Source organism: Halichoerus grypus, chromosome 9 (genome assembly GCF_964656455.1).
Source record: "Halichoerus grypus chromosome 9, mHalGry1.hap1.1, whole genome shotgun sequence".
NCBI lineage: Eukaryota > Metazoa > Chordata > Mammalia > Carnivora > Phocidae > Halichoerus > Halichoerus grypus.
In genome coordinates this window covers 3322297-3329317 of record NC_135720.1, presented here as the reverse complement: position 1 = coordinate 3329317, position 7021 = coordinate 3322297, and the positions used below count along the sequence as shown (strand labels likewise).

Below are 7021 nucleotides of genomic sequence, written 5' to 3'. Positions count from 1 at the left end.
CAGCAAGGATAGAGAGATGAAAACAGTGGAGGAGTGAGGCATGAAGAGAGGGCTCAAGAGGGCCGAAGGAGGGTGACATGGAAAGGAGAAACTCACAGCTTCGTTCATTTGCGTCACCAGGACTGTGGACCATCGATGTGCAGGATGACATCTTTTATAGTAAATGTAGCATCCAGCAATTTTTGGGTGCATGACAACAACAACAAAAGAAATTGGCATGAGGACATTGTAGCCTTAGGACACCATTTCAAATATAACCTCCGTCATTTCATGTCTAAGCCCATATTCTGATATGAATGATAACTGTGTTTTGCAAACCTAGATTAGGGGCAATAAATAACATGTATTATGTATTAACATGCTGATTGATAGACTTCAGTGGAAGATCCCATTTTAAGCAGGCTGCATATTGCATAAAATAAGTCAAAATTAGTCCTAATTCAAAAGGTTATTTTATACAAAATTGGGCAGACATACTGAATGCTACCAGGTAATTCTTGGCTCACTTTTTGCATCCAAGAGAGAAAAATGATACATTTTGCAAATATGTAAAGATACAGATGTCAATGGATATCAGTGGGGAGAAAAAGGAGTAGGACCCGTGTGGAGAGGAGGAAATGGACCCGGTAAGGATGCTGAAGTGGGGCCGGCGCTGACATTCGCCAAGGGTGGGATTCGGTGGGAGGCGCCTGCCAGCAGCTGGCTCCGCCCCTGCGGCTCCGGAGTGCTTCTCAGGGTGCAGCCTGGATCCCAGCCCTGGAGGCGCAGACGCACCCTGATCTAGGAATCGGTCCCGCACGTCCACCTGCTGGGGAGACGCACGGAGTCCGCGCAGAGGGGCAGGGTCCCCTCCCGCCGAGCAGACAGCAAGGACTGGAGGGCGCGCAGGCGGGGGCTCAGTAAACAATAGACCTCGCTTGTCGCACTGCCCACAGGGGAGGGGAACCCCGAAATGAGGACTGCACTGTGTACGTCCTAAAGGGAGAAGTGGAATGTGTCGTCTCCTCCTTTCCCTTCAGGCGACTGTACTGTACTCGTGTGTGTGTGTGTGTGTGTGTGTGTGTGTGCGCACCCTCCGTGCGTACACGCTCACAAAGACACACAGTCATCCTGTACAAGGATTGAGTCTGGAAAACATGCACTACCTATAATTTCTTCTTAAATGCGTGTGTATCTTACAGATACCTCAGCGCACAGTATACATCTTCATTTCTATCACACTCCTCGGCGTGCGGAGGGAGGGAACTCAGGACCCAAGACGTATTCGTGCGTGAGGACTGGGCTGTAGCCCCTCTGACGTCTGCGCTCGGCTCCGCTCCGCGCTGATCAGCTAAGGCGCTGCGGGCCCCGAGCCTGCGGTAACGTGCGTGCGCGCTGGGCGAGCAGGTCCTCAGCCTGCCCACGGCTCGCGCTGGAGGGCTGGATATAGCTCAGTTTTACTAATAGAAAGGAAAGGCTAGGAGGAGAAGAAAAAAAAAAAGCCATGGAAACATTAAAGGATTTGGGGATTGTTTTTTAAGATTGCGTTTTCCCCCGCAGGACAGGTTGACATAGTCAATCCCCGAGGGATTTCGGGGCTGAAGACGTTTTTTGCTAAATGGAGAGTCACATTGAGCTCTGGGGAACTGTGTCCGTGCTTCTTCACTAGAAGACGTAAATCTCTGGATGGTACTGCTTCTCTTCTCTCTATGTATCATTGTTTAAAATTTTAAGGAAGAAAATGATTTTAAATGTGATATCAGTCCTTGCATTTCTTTCCCCTCTCAATTCACTTTCACAGGCTTCCGTGCTGAAGGAACGTCCTGTGGAACGTATCTGATTGCGCGAGGGTAATGTGGGGGTGAAGTGCGCGCAGGAGTCATCCATGAGCCAGCCCTTGTCCGTATCTAGGTCGTGCAGCTTGTAAGGTACCGGAGTGGGAACACTCGCGTGCCAGGGCAAGCTGCCGGGAGTCTCTCCACAAGGGCATACAGTAGGGTTCTGGAAGCAATCATACTTTCTACTCTGAGAACTGGTCATTGGGCTCAGGTACCCCAGGATTCCTGCTTTTGAATACCAAGGGCAGCAGATGTCTCCTGGAACCTCAAGGAAGTTTCCAGGGATGGAGACAGGAAGGTGGGGAAATCACTCTATGGCAAGAGAGTCAAGGTGTTTGGGTTCTCTCTTGGGACCTGTTACCAGGTGGTAGGGAATGAACACTGTTAGGGCTCATGTAATGAAGTCTCACAAACTGGGGGACCAAACATTTACCATCTCACGGTTCTGGGGCCTGGAAGTCAGAAATCAAGGTGAGTGCAGGGCCGCATGCCCTCTTCTGAGCCTGGGTAGACTCCTTCCCTGCTTCTTCCAGCTTCTAGGGCCAGCTGTGGATCCCTGTTGTTCCCTGGCTTGCTGCTGCGTCACTTCGATTTTTGTCTCTGCTGTCACACGGACTTCTCTCTGTGTGTCTTTTGCTTTTCTTATAAGGACACCAGTCATATTGGATTGAGACCCACCCAAATGACCTCATCTTAACTTGATACATCTGCGAAGACCCTATTTCCAAATAAGATCATGTTTACTGATGCCAGGGGTTAGGGCTGCAGCAGAGGATGCAATTTGAGCCGTAACAGATGCTTTGGGGTTGTAACATTTCGATGGCCTCTGCCTCAGTCCATGAGGAACCAGTCCCAAGTGTCTCAGAAGAAGCAGCTAAGAGCAGCAGAGAAAGAAATCCAGAGTTTTCACACTGCCTAGCATTTGCAGTGCTGCATGTCGGATGGCGTTAGCAGCCTCCAGAAAAACCATGTTAGTGTTAGCAACTACAGGACATGCAGATCTTGGGGCGGGTACTTTTCGAGGTAATGAAGGGACAGACCCACCGGCAGAGGCTGGCTTCTCAGACCACCCAGGAATATGTGAAGACAGCAGAGCCCGCACCAGAGGAAGAGAAGGAGAGAAGGGTCCTGAGGGTCTTGAGGTCTTAGTGACTCCAGGTGGGGGCTTAGCCCCAACAGTTTTTACTGTCCGCACCCTTGTTTTCCTGCCTTTCTCCAGCTGGTGAGGTCTGTGGAAGCAAGAGCACACATCCCTGTGTGGAGCCCCAAGTTAACTGGATAGAGGACTGGCTGGATCTTCTCTGTCATCCTGATGCATGCCACCGGGTGTCAGGGCTTCACAGGGGGCTGCGATGTGTATTAGCTTATCGAAACAACCCTCGTGTTAAGTACAGGTGGGCCAGGGATTTCCAGCTTATTCCACAGAATCCTGGAGTTGGGCAGAGGCCTCCGAGGAACGCTGTGAGGATGAAGGGGAGGGGTGCTGGGCCTCCCGCTCAGGACAAAACCTCGCTGTCACTGTATTGTTATTAGTTCTCCACACTGATAGTATATATGGATTTTGTAAAGATTCCATTTGGGGAGAGAGTCGAATGAATTAAATAAGTAATTAGTGCACATATTCAGTGAACAAATGTGTGAGGTACCTATATTCCAGGCACCATTCTAGGTGCATGAGATACACGCATGAACAAAATAAACAATAATTCCTACACTTGTACAACTAACATTCTATTGGCTGAGGGACATATTGTCAAGGATAATATATGAGAAAAATAGATATTATGACAGAAGGTAATCCATGCTTTGGGGAAAAAAACAAATACAGGAGGATTTGCAGTGTTGCATGCTGGATGGAGAATAAGAGGGTAGGGTGGGCTTTCCCAAGGAGATGGCATTAAAGCAGGATTGGAGTTGGTGAAGGAGTTAGTAATTTGGGGTATGTGCGCCAAGAATGCGTCGGTTAGAAGGAAGAGCCAGAGACTGGGACATGAGGTAATTAGGAAACCCTGCAGGTCATCACCAGGATTTCAGTTTTTACTCTGAAATGGAGGGCTAGCCATACCTTTTTAGCACAGAGGCATGACAGAATCTGACATGTCCTATAAAAGGATCTCTCTGGCTACAGGTGGAAAATGGACGGGCGGGGACAAGGGTGGGCAGCAAAGAGACCAGTGAGGAGACACTGCAGAAATCCAAGTGGGAGACAATGCTACTCAGAGCAAGGTGGCAGCGCAGTGGCAGGAATGATAAGATGCTGCCTTATTCTGGGTATATTTTGAAGATGGAGCTAACAGGATTTCTGTGAGCTTCAATGTGGGATGTCAGGTAAGAGGAGTGGAGGATAATTCTAAAGAAATAAATTCTAAGCTTGAACATTTTATCAGGAAAATGAAAAAAACATGGAAAGTAACAGACCAAATTTAAAAAGAACCAAAAATAAATTTTAGAACTTAAAAATGCAATAATCAAAAGTAGGAAGTCAGTTGGTGAGTTTAAAGTCAATGGACAGACAACAGCTGGAGAGAAATTATTAAAAAAGAAGATGCATCGGGAGAAAGTACCCAGAATATGACACAGAGTAACAAAATACGGGGGGAAATCAAAAAGGGGTATGTTTTAAAGAGGTATAAACTTTTGTTGTTTTAATCCCAGAAAGGTAGAAATGATTCAATGGGGTAGAAGCAGGAATTGAAGAGATAATGGTTGATAATTTCCCAGAATTGATGAAAGAAATCAATCTACGGATTTAGGAATCCCAGGGAGTCTCAAGCAGGATAAATAAAAGATATCCTCACCTCAACATAACAGAGAAAGAGAAAGTAGCCAAAGAAGGGAAAATGGACTCTGTTCAAAGGGGCCAAAGACTGACTGACCACAGACTTTCCAAACAGCTGAGAAAAGAAGCCTGAAGACAGAGGGGGTGTCCTCAGTGAATGTGTGGAAATGAGAAAATGGGCAACCCTCAACAGTGACGAAAAGAAGGACATGTCATTTCAAGCAGTGGCTGAAACACTTTGTGCCCACAAACCCACACTAAAAGAAATTCTGAAGAATGTGCTTTAAGCAGTAGGAAAATGACCTTAGAGAGAAAGGCAGAAGTGTCTGACGAATAAAGAGAAAAGACGAATATATGAGTAAATCTAAATTCACTTCGACTAGATAGTATGAAAATAATAATGTATTATGGGGTTAAAATATAGAATTAAAATGTGTGAAGACAATACCATGTATGGTATGAGAGCAGGATAAATGGAATTAAAATACTCTAAGGCCCAATTTATTTTCTGGGGAAGGATCAAGTTATTGCCATTAGACTGTAATTGGATACAGATGTATTCTGTCTTGTCAGAGGAAACATTTCCGTTCCCTCTTAAGTTTCCATTTAAGTGGGAAATGTGGGGAATTTTACACTTGGTCTATAAGGCATCCACCCAGAAGTATTATTTAAGTATTACTCCATGCATACATAACTAATCTCAGACTAAAGAGCCGACTATCTTAGGGTCCTGGGATCGAGCCCCACATGGAGCCCCGTGCTCAGCATGGAGTCTGCTTGAGGATTCTCTCTCTCTCTCTCTCTCCCTCTGCCCCTCCCCCTGCTTGCACACACTCTCTCTCTCCCTCTAAAATAAATAAATAAATCTAAAAAAATATTTTAAAAAAATAAAGAGCCCACAAATTCCTTCTTCATTAGCCATCACATCTGCATAAGGACTTGTAAGTTTGGGAGAGAACTTTCAATCTCAAACACTGCAATACATATTGGAGGAAGCCTTGGAGGGAAAAAAGCCAATGAAAACTCAGCTTTGGGCAATGATCTAGTTAAAGGTGGGGCTTATTTTAACAATCTCTGAATGGATTAAGTTGTCTCATTAAATCTCTTTATGGACAAAATGGTGAAGAGACATGAAATTAAGGGTGTGACTTCCCCACCAAAGTATGATTGGGTCAAGGCACCTACAAATAAGTTGAAAGAGACAGACAGACAGACATGACATGACAATGAGAAAACGAAGGACTATAGCAAACAGGGCTCATGGAAGCTGTCAGCTTTGCAAGGGCTTTGGCTTTAGACTTTATCTCTTTAGAGACATGCAGAGCCAGCTGATGGAGTGTGTGGGTTAGAGGAGTGACATGATCTTATTCACATTTTTAAAGGATCGCTCTGGCCACAGTATGGAAAAGATCCCATAGGGGAAGCAGCCTGTGGCAGTAGCCACCCACATGAAGCTGACTGGAGCCGTAGACGAGACACCGGCCCTCCCACACATTGAAGCTACAACCCACACTGTTGCTGAGTTACCCCCTCATAGTGTTACACAGGTGAGAGCTAGTTGTGTTTGCTGGAAAGGAAAGTAAGAGGAGAATTCTGTGACATCACCCTCCTGTTCAAATCACAACGTAACGAAGGGTTGCTGTGTTGGTGCTATAAGCGCAGTGGTCACGTGGCAATGAAAAATAATTTTGTTTAGGATTGGTTTTTTTGTAGCTGGATTTCCATATCATTAGCAGTTCCTGACTGTGTGGATTGTGTTGTCGAAGGAGAGTGGGACATGAGCTGCTTCGTTTGTCACGGATTCACCCAACATTTGCAAGCAAATGTCCTGGGCGTGATTTTTCCCCAGATCTCAGCCTTGTATGTGATGGTTCAGTCCTGTCTCCCTGAGGCGCTCCTTTGTAAGAAGCTCATGGTGCACCAAAGTTTATTTGTAAAATATTAAACATCTGCTTCTGTGGTTTCTTATTTCAATACTCTTTTCTTCAAGAAATCATATTGGGGCTTTCTAAGATTTTTTCTTTATGTTTTGTATGTAAATGCCACTAAGATTTTAATGGCTTTGTTGCTTTATTAACCAGTATACCTCTGCAAATAACATTCTCTAGTTTTAGCACTTTACTGTGGATCATGGCTACAAAGCCAACGGCAATATATGAAAGAGCACACTTCTGAATAAAACCAGTGAAAGTTTTGCCCTTTATTTCTTCAGAATAACATTCATCATCATCATCATCACCGGGTTTACCACTACTAATGCAGTCAGGAAAGATTCACCACACTTGACAGAAAAGCCCAGGGAAGCTCGTTATACCACCTGTAATTCAAGAATAAAAATAAGTAACAGGAGCTTTATTTCTCTATTTTAGATAATAATGTTAAACAGTAAATTTAAAATTTAGGTTTGATTAAGAATTAGAGATGT

The 7021-nt window shown here is 45.1% G+C and overlaps 1 long non-coding RNA gene across 1 annotated transcript; it reads left to right on the top strand.

Moving 5' to 3' along the window:
• The first annotated feature begins 796 nt into the window (after positions 1-796).
• Positions 797-6749, top strand: LOC118555054 (uncharacterized). Its single transcript, XR_004926778.2, has 3 exons — positions 797-1668; positions 1781-1907; positions 5979-6749. It is a non-coding gene; the product is annotated as an uncharacterized LOC118555054 (long non-coding RNA).
• Positions 6750-7021: the final 272 nt, after the last annotated feature.